We start from the raw sequence: 11,986 nt of genomic DNA, 5'->3' as shown, positions 1-11,986 counted from the left end.
GTGCCACCACCTATCTGAAGTTGACGACAGTTGTGAATTGCTGAGTAGTTGGGCATGTTAAAGAGTTGAGTAGTATCCTCTTTCAACCATGTTTCAGTAAGTATAATAAAAGAGAATTTGTTGTCAATAAGTTCAATCAAGGCACTAACATCATCGAAGTGTTTACCTAGGGATCTAACGTTCAAATTGATTACAGAGATATTGTGATTATGAGTTAATACATTGTTTACATCTTGTGCTGCAAAATATCTGCAATTTAGATCATTAAAGTGATTATTGTCATAGATAGTGGATAAGAGGTTAAGTACTGGGTCTATACTTGTCTGCATAAAAAAAGCTGATTGCAGGAAAAACAAGGAAAGAAAGGCAAATTACAAGGTAGAAATAAGCTATAAAATAGGGAAAAAAAATGTACACAATACTGTACAAAACAAACACAAAAGGGGCTTACAGGGGTACAATGGAGTAAGGGAGTATGGTTAGGCTAGGCAACCTAGGTAATAAATGAGATTAAAGAAAAAACATATAAACATGGACTATACAAAACACAAGATATAGAAATACAAAACAAAAATATAAACAAGACTAAGCAATACAAAAACAAATTGAGCAAAAATGAAAAATGAGGTAGATTGCTTACAAGTACTCTCAGGTACACTGTAAGTAACAATTTGCAATTTGAGATGCAGGCAAAGCCAGGGGTACAATGGAGTAAGGGAGCATGGCGAGGCTAGGCAACCTAGGTACCCAGCAAACATTTTCATGTTTTTAAAACATCCTAAAAACGACATTTCATTGTTTTCAGCACGTTTATAATTACGTTTAGAAAAGGTTTTTTGAGAATTTTTATATACAACCTTAGAACGTAAATAATTAACATTTCTAAAAACTTTTTTATAATCTTTTAATTACCTACATTAAAACGTTTAGGGTAAATTAGGGTATAATAATTTTGTAATTCATATCTGAAATAGAAAGGGAGAGAAAGAAAGAAGACATATCTGAGAAAGAAATGGACATCCTATATATGTATGTGTAAATTACAAATAAATAGGGTACAAAAAGAGAATTAAAATATTATATTTATTTAATTAAGAATGAGTAATACAACAAAATATATGTAATAGCTCGAAATATATAGACTATATCTATAACAGAATATAAAAGTAAAAATTTAAAAATCTATAAAAATCTATATATGCAATATGTGAACACAATAGATTTTGTGATCAAGCAGCCTGTGATTCATGTCATGCAGAGATCAGTCTGACGTTACAAGCAGTTATTGTTACTTAAAACTAAAACAAGTAAAATTTTCCGAGTATACATATAACACTATAGTTTTTCTATGACTAATAATAAAAATCTATTAATCAAAAGTTTAGGACTAATTAACTAAAAATAAAAATCTACAAGTGAATGTAAACACAGTCAAGTATAATATTCATGTAGAAAGAGAAAGAAAAAGAGAGAGAGAAGGAAAGAAAGAGAAAGAAAGAAAGGGAGAAAGAGAGAGAGAGAGAAAGAAAAGAAAAAAGTCATGTATAATATTCATATTAGCACCATGCAATATAACTTAGATTAAGTAAAAATCTCAGACATTTTTAAATCAAATGAAATATGAGAGCCAGAGAGAGAGCGCCACAGAGCCAGAGAAAGAGAGAGCCAGAGAGCGAGAGAGTGTCAGAGCCAGAGAGCGAGAGAGAGTCAGAGCCAGAGAGAGAGAGAGCCAGAGCCAGAGAGAGAGAGAGCCAGAGAGAGAGAGAGAGCCAGAGCCAGAGAGAGAGAGCCAGAGCCAGAGAGAGAGAGCCAGAGCCAGAGAGAGAGAGAGAGCCAGAGCCAGAGAGAGAGAGAGAGCCAGAGCCAGAGAGAGCCAGAGCCAGAGAGAGAGCCAGAGCCAGAGAGAGAGAGAGAGAGAGCCAGAGAGCCAGAGAGAGTGAGAGAGAGAGCCAGAGAGAGAGCAAGATAGCCAGAGAGAGAGAGAGAGCCAGAGAGAGAGAGAGCAAGAGAGCAAGAGAGCCAGAGAGAGAGAGAGAGCGAGAGAGAGAGAGAGAGAGAGAGAGAGAGAGAGAGAGAGAGAGAGAGCGAGAGAGAGAGCCAGAGAGAGAGAGAGAGAAAGAGCCAGAGAGAGAGAGAGAGAAAGAGCAAGAGAGCCAGAGAGAGCGAGAGAAAGAGAAAGAAAGAGAGAGAGAGAGAGAGAGAGAGAGAGAGAGAGAGAGAGAGAGAGAGAGAGAGAGAGAGAGAGAGAGAGAGAGAGAGAGAGAGAGAGAGAGAGAGAGAGAGAGAGAGAAAGAGAGAGACAGACAGAGACAGAAAGACACACACACAACAAAAGAGGAGACAGAACAAAATTAAGGCAAGGAGAGAGAAGACAGAACAGAAACAACAGAGAGAGGAGAGAAATGAGAAATCATTGAAGAGAAGGGGAAGAGAAACACAAGATAAGAAAAAGATGCAAGAAAAATATACAAGATAAAAATGACATAAATGAATACCACAAATATAAAAAGTAAAGGAAGAGAGAAGCTAGAAGAGACAGGAAACGAGAGGTGTTAGAAGAGAGGAGGAAAGGAGAGATTAAAAGTTAAGAAAAACAGGAGAGAAACGTAAAAGAAATAAAAAAAGGGGACATTTGTGAGGAGAGAAAATAAAGAGACCAGAGAAGACCATATATCAAGAGTGTGAGGATAAAGACTTATATATTTTCTTAGTAGACATCCTCTGGCTCTTGTTGCCTCTCTTGTATACGAATTGTACTTGCAAGTTTTCCCTGAAAAGATATTAACAAAATTAATATTTAATTATTTATTTATATAAATTACACACACACAAACTTATATATATATATATATATATATATATATATATATATATATATATATATATATATATATATATATATATATATATATATATATATATATATATATATAAAAAGTTTGTGTGTGTAATTTATATAAAAGTAACCATGTCTTTTTGGGAATAAAGTATGCAATGCATTATAATCTGGAAGAAAATGAGCTTGAAGCAGTTGAAAAACCTGACTTGTGGAGAGGTCATTATGGGGAACTCAGATATTTCCTTAAGGAATTTGACAAACACTTTCTGTTAGGACATGAAGTAAATGAGATGTATGTCAAGTTTTGTGAAATATATGATAATGGCACAACAAAATTTATACTAAAGCAGAGATGCAGAACTAGGAAAAGGGGAAAAATTGCCCAAACATACAAGCAATACACAGATGCGAGAAACAACAATAGCAGTAAGGAGAGGGGCAGAAAGACTATGACTTTCGGTCATATTCAACAACACAAATATACATACACACACACACATTATTGGAAAAAATTGGAATTGGAATATTGGAAAAAATAATTAAAACTAAATGGGTAGAACACCTGGAGAGAAATGATATAATTTCAGACAGACAGTATGGTTTTCGATTTGGAAGATCCTGTGTATCGAATTTACTCAGTTTCTATGATCGAGCAACAGATATATTACAGGAAAGAGATGGTTGGGTTGACTGCATCTATCTGGACCTAAAAAAGGCATTCGACAGTTCCACATAGAGAGGTTGTTCTGGAAACTGGAAAATATTGGAGGGGTGACAGGTAAGCTTCTAATATGGATGAAAAATTTTCTGACATAGAAAAATGAGGGCAGTAATCAGAGGCAATGTATCGGACTGGAGAAATGTCACAAGTGGAGTACCACAGGGTTCAGTTCTTGCACCAGTGATGTTTATTGTCTACATAAATGATCTACCAGTTGGTATACAGAATTACATGAACATGTTTGCTGATGATGCTAAGATAATAGGAAGGATAAGAAATTTAGATGATTGTCATGCCCTTCAAGAAAACCTGGATAAAATAAGTATATGGAGCACCACTTGGCAAATGGAATTTAATGTTAATAAATGCCATGTTATGGAATGTGGAACAGGAGAACATAGACCCCACACAACCTATACATTATGTGAGAAATCTTTAAAGAATTCTGATAAAGAAAGAGATCTAGGGGTGGTTCTAGATAGAAAACTATCACCTGAGGACCACATAAAGAATATTGTGCGAGGAGCCTATGCTACGCTTTCTAACTTTAGAATTGCGTTTAAATACATGGATGGTGATATACTAAAGAAATTGTTCATGACTTTTGTTACGCCAAAGCTAGAATATGCAGCTGTTGTGTGGTGCCCAACAACAGAAGTTGGCCCATATCTTAAGAAGCACATCAACAAACTGGAAAAGGTGCAAAGACATGCTACTAAGTGGCTCCCAGAACTGAAGGGCAAGAGCTACGAGGAGACGTTAGAGGCATTAAATATGCCAAAACTAAAAGACAGAAGAGGTGATATGATCACTACATACAAAATAGTAACAGGAATTGATAAAATCGACAGGGAAGATTTCCTGAGACCTGGAACTTCAAGAACAGGAGGTCATAGATTGAAACTAGCTTAACACAGATGCTAAAGAAATATAAGAAAATTCACTTTCGCAAATAGAGTGGTAGACGGTTGGAACAAGTTAGGTGAGAAGGTGGTGGAGGCCAAGACTGTCAGTAGTTTCAAAGCGTTATATGACAAAGAGTGCTGGGAAGACGGTCTCATCCTTTAACTACACTTAGGTAATTACACACACACACACACATACATATTATATTATATTATATTATATTATATTATATTATATTATATTATATTATATTATATTATATTATATTATATTATATTATATTACATTATATTTATATTTATATATATATATATATATATATATATATATATATATATTTATATATATATATATATATATATATATATATATATATATATATATATATATATATATATATATATATATATATGTCGTACCTAGTCGCCAGAACGCACTTTTCAGCCTACTATGCAAGGCCCGATTTGCCTAATAAGCCAAGTTTTCATGAATTAATATATTTTCTCTATTTTTTTTCTTATGAAATGATAAAGCTATCCATTTCATTATGTATGAGGTCAATTCTTTTTTTATTGGAGTTAAAATTAATAGATATATATGACCGAACCTAACCTATCTTTATAGGTTAGGTTAGGTAGCTGAAAATGTTAGGTTAGGTAGTCGAAAAAACATTAATTCAAGAAAACTTGGCTTATTAGGCAAATCGGGCCTTGCATAGTAGGCTGAGATGTGCGTTCTGGCTACTAGGTACGACACATTATATATATATTTATATATATATATATATATATATATATATATATATATATATATATATATATATATATATATCGGACAATTAGTAAAAAAAAAAAAAAAAAAAATTAAATTATTTTACCTTGTACCTAGATCCACCAGGCCTGTTTGGTGCCTGTTTCAGTACTTCAGAAATCTGGAAGGTCACATCCTCCTCCTCAACTTGTGGATGTGCGTTGATAGATGATTCTGTAAAATTAAGTTATTTATATAATAATAAATTCAGTATAACAATAATATTCTGTAAAATTAAAAGTAATTTATACATCAATCAGATAAAACTCTCCAGAGATGGTGATACACAACATATAAAGGACAAGTTTCAGAACAAAATATGCATTTAGGAATAAGGTTTTGTACATGTAGGTAGCACATGAGAAAATAAGTGGAAGGTGATCAAGTTTATATTAACATGTTAATGACTTTGTTAAGGCTTTGCAAGAATGAAAAAATATTAATAATATAATATCACCTACCAATTAATTGTACATCATTTATAAGTCAATTATTTGCATTATTATTATTCAATACTAATGATATAAAAATGCATTTTGTAATCTACTATTTATGCAAGTATTAAGCACAGGATCATGAAATAAACTGCAAAATACTGTAATGGATAAACCAATTAATTTTACATTTTCCTATAGCTAAGTCAGTCAGTTCTATTAGCAGCAGAGAACAATTATGCCCAACCTCTATTAAATGAAACAATCTTAAGAGCAAGTGATAGAAATATAATCATTTATGCTTGGGATTATGGAATGGTTCCAAATATGAAAAATATCAAGTTTTTTGGTTAAAATTTTTTAACTTAAAATTTACATTTTTAAGTGAATTTTAAACTTTAAAAAAATTATTTAATTTTTTGGTTACTTACTTAAAATAACATTATATAGTTCTTGTTTTTGTAGAAATGCCAATTTCTTCTTTTGCCCTTCCAGACTGTATAGTGACCACAGGCCGTTTGTTCATATCTTCATTATTCTTCGAACTGTGGTTTCACAATCAGACCCACGTACACTGGTTAAAAGCATCACCTAAAAGCAACAACAAAAATGTAGTACACTGACGAATTTTGAATATATATATATATATATATATATATATATATATATATATATATATATATATATATATATATATATTAGTTGATTTTATACCCGCATTAGGTCAGGTGATAATACAATGAAGGTGATAATAAAGCCATTCACAACTGCAGGCCTAATAAAAAAAGGAGGTGGCATAGCAATATCTTACAAAGATACCTTCATCTGCAATAGTCTCATTAGTAATAGAGACGACTATTGTGAATATACCTTTGCCAAGTTCTCCAGTAAATCCCTTAAATCCTCCTTGACTATAAGTGCCATCTATAGATTTCCCAATACCGACATAGCTTCATTCTCAGATAACGTAAGGAATCTTATCATAAATAACAATCTCAACAAAAATCAAACCAACTTAGTGGTTTGTAATGGTGAACAAAACATGCAGATACTTATATATAACCTGTGAATAGAGTGTAATAACACCAAAACTATTTGTTTATTGTTTTATGACCATAATAATTGAATCACTAATATGATTCACTAATATATAATCCTAATAATAATCACTAATATATAATCCATTGAGCATGCTGCATCTCTTTCAGTCTCTTTGCAATTTGAACAAGAGGGTTTTTAATTGATCGAACCATATTCTTAAAGTAAAGTAAATGAGATGTATTCCATATTTTGCAAAATATACGATGAAGGCACACAAACATTCATACCAAAACTGAAGGGCAGGATTTATGAGGAGACATTAGAGGCATTAAATATTCCAAACTTGAAGACAGAAGGAAAAGAGGAGATATGATCACTACGTACAAAACAGTAACAGGAATTGATAAACTTGACAGGGAAGATTTCCCGAGACCTGGAATTTCAAGAACAAGAGGTTATAGATTTAAACGAACTAAACAAAGATGCCGAAGAAATGTAAGACAATTCACTTTTGCAAACAGAATGGTAAACGGTTGGAACATGTTAGGTGAGAAGGTGGTGGAGGCCAAATCCGTCAAAAGTTTCAAAGCATTATATGACAAAGAGTGCTGGGAAAATGGGACACCACGAGTGTAGCTCTCCATCCATCTGATTGATAACCCAAATGAATTTTTCATGGATATGATACCAACATCAAATCATAAATCAGATGTGATCCTATCCCCACTGGATTTTGAAGAAGCCATAGACAGTATGCCTATGCACTCTGCACCAGGCCCTGACTCTTGGAACTCTATATTCATCAAGAACTGTAAAAAACGTTATCGCAGGCCCTTCACATTCTTTGGAGACAAAGCCAAGATACTGGCATTGTCCCTGACATACTAAAAACCGCAGAGATAGCACCGCCCCATAAAGGAGGAAATAAGGCAGAGGCAAAAAACTACAGACCGATAGCACTAACATCGCACATCATAAAAATCTTTGAGAGAATGCTAAGAAGTAAGATCACAAAATACATGGAATCACAGCATCTCCATAACCCCAGACAACATGGTTTCAGAACAGGGCGCTCTTGCCTATCACAGTTGCTGGACCACTCTGACATGGCACTAGATGCCATGGAAGACAAACAAAACGCTTTGACAAAAAAAAGCCTTTGACAAATGTGACCATTGTGTTATTGCACATAAAATGCGTTCAAAAGGAATTACCGGAAAAATAGGCAGATGGATATACAACTTCCTGACTAATAGAACCCAATGTGTAGTAGTCAACAAAATAAAATCTGGACCATCAACCGTAAAGAGCTCAGTCCCCAAGCGTACTGTGCTTGCTCCAATACTTTTTCTCATCCTCATATCGGACATAGACAAGGACACAACCTATAGTACTTGATCATCCTTTGCAGATGACACTAGAATCTTCACGAGAGTAGGCAACATAGAGGACACGGCAAACCTCCAATCAGATGTAAATCAGGTCTTTCTATGGGCTACAGAAAATAACATGGTGATTAACGAACATAAGTTTCAGCTCATGCGCTACGGAAAAAATAAAAAATATAAAAACGGAAACCACTTACAAAACTCAGTCAAATCATAACATTGAACGGAAAAGCAACGTAAAGGATTTGGGTGTACTGATGTCAGAAGGCCTTACATTTAAAGAACACAATAAAGTAGCCGTCACAACTGCAAGAAAAATGACAGGATAGATAACAAGAACTTTTCACACTAGAGATGCTATACCGATGATGATAGTTTTCAAGACGCTAGTGCTCTCTAGAGTGGAATACTGCTGCATAATGAAAGCCCCTTTCAAAGCTGGAGAAATTACTGACCTATACTTATGCATTTATCTTCGGTTTAACACAACAGGCACCAGACACACGCTAGGCATCATACACACTAGGATAAAACAAACATTAGGCCAGAAGTCAGAAAAGAATTCAAAGAATTTTACTGGAAAGGCTTGCTGTTAGGAAAGGAAGTAATTGAGATGAATTAATGCACAGTATGTCAATTTTGTGAAATATATGATAAAGGAACAAAAACATTTATACCAAAACAAAGATGCAGAACTAGGAAACAGGATTTGTTCAACTGAAATTTCAAGACGGACAGAGACCAAAAGACACAAAAATGGAATCAATATACGAAGAGGCCAAACCCCCAAACATACCAGTAATACAAAGAGAAACAACTACACGGCAGTGAGGAGAGAGGCAGAAAGAAATTTTGAAAAAAAGGAACAAACAAATGTAAAGTAGAACAAATCATATTCTATAAATACAGCAACAACCAATTGCAGGTAAAGGATAATATTCAGAGCTTTTAAATGCATGGATGGCGAAATACTCAAGAAATTGTTCACGACTTTTGTTAGACCAAAGTTGGAATATGCAGCGGTTGTATGGTGCCCATATCTTAAGAAGCACATAAACAAACTGGAAAAGGTGCAAAGACATGCTACTAAGTGGCTCCCAGAACTGAAGGACAAGAACTATGAGGAGAGGTTAGAGGCATTAAATATACCAAATATACTACACAAATATATATACTACACATGCACAATAAACTACCCTACACAGGCTGAGTATGGTGTGTACAATAAATTATTAGCTAAAAGATAAGACTGAGTTTGTATAAATGGGGGTTAAGTCAGAGTGGGAAAATGTAAGTGGAGTGCCTAAAAACCCTGTCCTGGGACCTCTGTAATTCATAATATATACAAATAATTTAGACTCAGGTTTGATCAGCAATATTTGAAAATTTCCAGACGATACAAAAGGGATTTTTTTCTGGATTCAGGATTATTTTTTTATGGCTGAAAACAGGTTTTCAGCAATAAAAGAAATACAGTATTGCTGGAACAACCGTCGACATCTTCAAGAGAAAACCTGAACATCTTCAAGAAGTGAAGATGACCTTGAGAAGAAGTATAGGTTGGGAGAAGTATAGGTTAGGAATTGTCTCCAAAGAATTCTCAAAGAATTACTCGTTATTGCTATCCAAGATAATTAGACGAGCCAAAGCTAAATACTACGAAGATAAATTTACCCAAATAAAGAGTACCTTACCTAAAAATATGTATGTACCTTACGTAAATAAACATTTGATTTTGAAGTGCCGGACAAACAAGGCTGTGGTGGATATGTGGGCCTGAGGGGCCTGTCCAAGCAACAGCCTGTTGGACCAAGCTCTCACATGTCAAGCCTGGCCTTGGAAGGGCTTGGTGAGTAGAACAACTACCAGAACCCTATAATGCATGTATCAAGGTGTCCAGGCAGTGAGCACCACATAATGCAGTGCAGTCCTGTAAGAATAAGCACAGTAAGTATGGGCATGGAGGGGGTGCAGCAGTGGCTTGTGAAGGGCTGGAGAGTAAATGGACATGCCCAGGGGTAAAAAGCATTAGGGTAACAGAACATAGCCCATAAAAATAGTAATGACAATGAATGAATAATTATATGAATGCAATAATACTTCATATCTCGATAGGAATACTAAGCAGGATGCAAGACAAGGTACTGGTGGTGATAGTGGTTGGTACAAGTCCTCACATCCCCACAGACACCAGTAACAGCCCTCACCTCCCAACACAGTACCCTTGTAGCGAGTTAATCTTATACTCGCTTCATTATCTTATAGCAAACTAATTAACACTAATTACAGAAGCTACACAGGTGATACTTTGGTGTGAGTTGAGCGCACTGAGCGTCGGTATCGCTACACCCTTGTTCCTTAACAACCCTTTGGACCTTTATTACAGAAAAATAGAATCAATTAATTTAATAAAATATAAAATATAAGTGCTTACTTACGATAATACTATCGGTGGAACACAAAATCTTCTTCTTCTTGATAGTAGGTGCAGTTTGCATGAAGGGTTAGTCCTCGCCATGACTGAACTGACGACAAAATGGCCGATGTGTTGATATGGCGTCAGGTGACGCTGTGACGTCACAGGTGAGGGACGCTTTGCGCATTACTCCCTCGTACTTAAAAAGTACTACAGGTACTTTTTGGTTTTATTTTTGAATATGGCAGAAGTTGGACAGCTTTTCAAATCATTATAAGGGAGTGAGTTCCATAGACTAGGTCCCTTTATTTACATAGAGTGTTTACATAGATTAAGTTTGACTCTGGGGATATCAAAGAGATATTTATGTCTGGTGGGGACGTGGCCATGTGTTCTATTACATCTGTCCAGGAAGAGTTTCAGAACAGGGTTTGCAGTTAGAAAAAGGGCTTTATAAACGTAATTTACACAGGAGAATGTATGGAGTGAATTTGTTTAGCATGTTTAAGGATTTGAACAAGGGAGCTGTGCGTTGTCTGAAGGTAGAGTTATTTATTGTCCTGATAGCAGATTTTTACTGGATGATGATGGGCTTGAGGTAGTTTGCAGAGGTTGAACCCCAAGCACAGCTACCATAAGTAAGATAGAGATAGATAAGTGCATAATAGAGTGAGAGGAGAGCAGAGTAGGGTACATAATATCTGATCTTAGAGAGTATACCAATTGTTTTAGAAACCTTTTTAGTTATGTGTTGTATATGGGTGCGGAAGTTGAGTCTCTTGTCTAAGTATAGGCTAAGAAACTTTCCATCATTTTTATTGCTAATGTTTACATTATCTATCTGAAGCTGAATTGCATTTGTTGATTTGTTTCCAAATAAGATATAGTAGGTCTTTTCTATGTTTTGTGTGAGGTTTGTTGGTTGACATCCACAAGTAGACTTTTTTTAATTAATTGTTTACAACATTATTTAACAGGAGTGGGTTGGGGTCAGAGTAGATGAGTAGTATCATCAGCCAACAATATAGGTTTAAGTATGTTAGAGACATTAGGGAGATCATTGATGTATATAAGAAACAGGAGGGTCCTAGGATGCTGCTCTGTGGCACCTTTACGGTAATTAAGTGGTAGAGTGGGAGAGGTTATATCATTGATGGCTTCATATTGGTGTCTGTTACTAAGATAGGATCGGATATAGTTTAGGGCAAGGCCACGGATTCCATAATGGTGGAATTTAAGTAAGAGGTAGTTATGGTTAACAGTATCAAAGGCCTTTCTCAGGCCGATGAAGAGTTCAATTGGAAACTCACTTTTGTCAAGGGCTGAGAAGATTAAGTCAAGCAGACTAACAATAGCATCATTGGTACTCTTTTGGGAGCGGAAGCCAAACTGACAGGGACTTAGTATATTGAATTTTACAAGATTGGAGTA

The 11,986-nt window shown here is 35.0% G+C and overlaps 1 long non-coding RNA gene across 2 annotated transcripts; it reads right to left on the bottom strand.

Annotated features, from left to right (window-relative positions):
* Positions 1 to 1,069: 1,069 nt before the first annotated feature.
* LOC138372363 (uncharacterized) lies at positions 1,070 to 10,727 on the bottom strand. Of its 2 annotated transcripts, XR_011230798.1 has the most exons (5): positions 10,578 to 10,719; positions 9,852 to 10,069; positions 6,142 to 6,301; positions 5,344 to 5,450; positions 1,070 to 2,770 (listed from the first exon to the last, which is right to left on the bottom strand). It is a non-coding gene; the product is annotated as an uncharacterized lncRNA (long non-coding RNA). The 2 variants fall into 2 exon arrangements; XR_011230797.1 differs by lacking the exon at positions 9,852 to 10,069 and having other exon boundaries at positions 10,578 to 10,727.
* Positions 10,728 to 11,986: the final 1,259 nt, after the last annotated feature.

Source organism: Procambarus clarkii, chromosome 38 (assembly GCF_040958095.1).
Source record: "Procambarus clarkii isolate CNS0578487 chromosome 38, FALCON_Pclarkii_2.0, whole genome shotgun sequence".
Taxonomy (NCBI): domain Eukaryota; kingdom Metazoa; phylum Arthropoda; class Malacostraca; order Decapoda; family Cambaridae; genus Procambarus; species Procambarus clarkii.
Note: the sequence above shows the minus strand (reverse complement) of the source record. Positions and strands in the feature narration are given on the sequence as shown.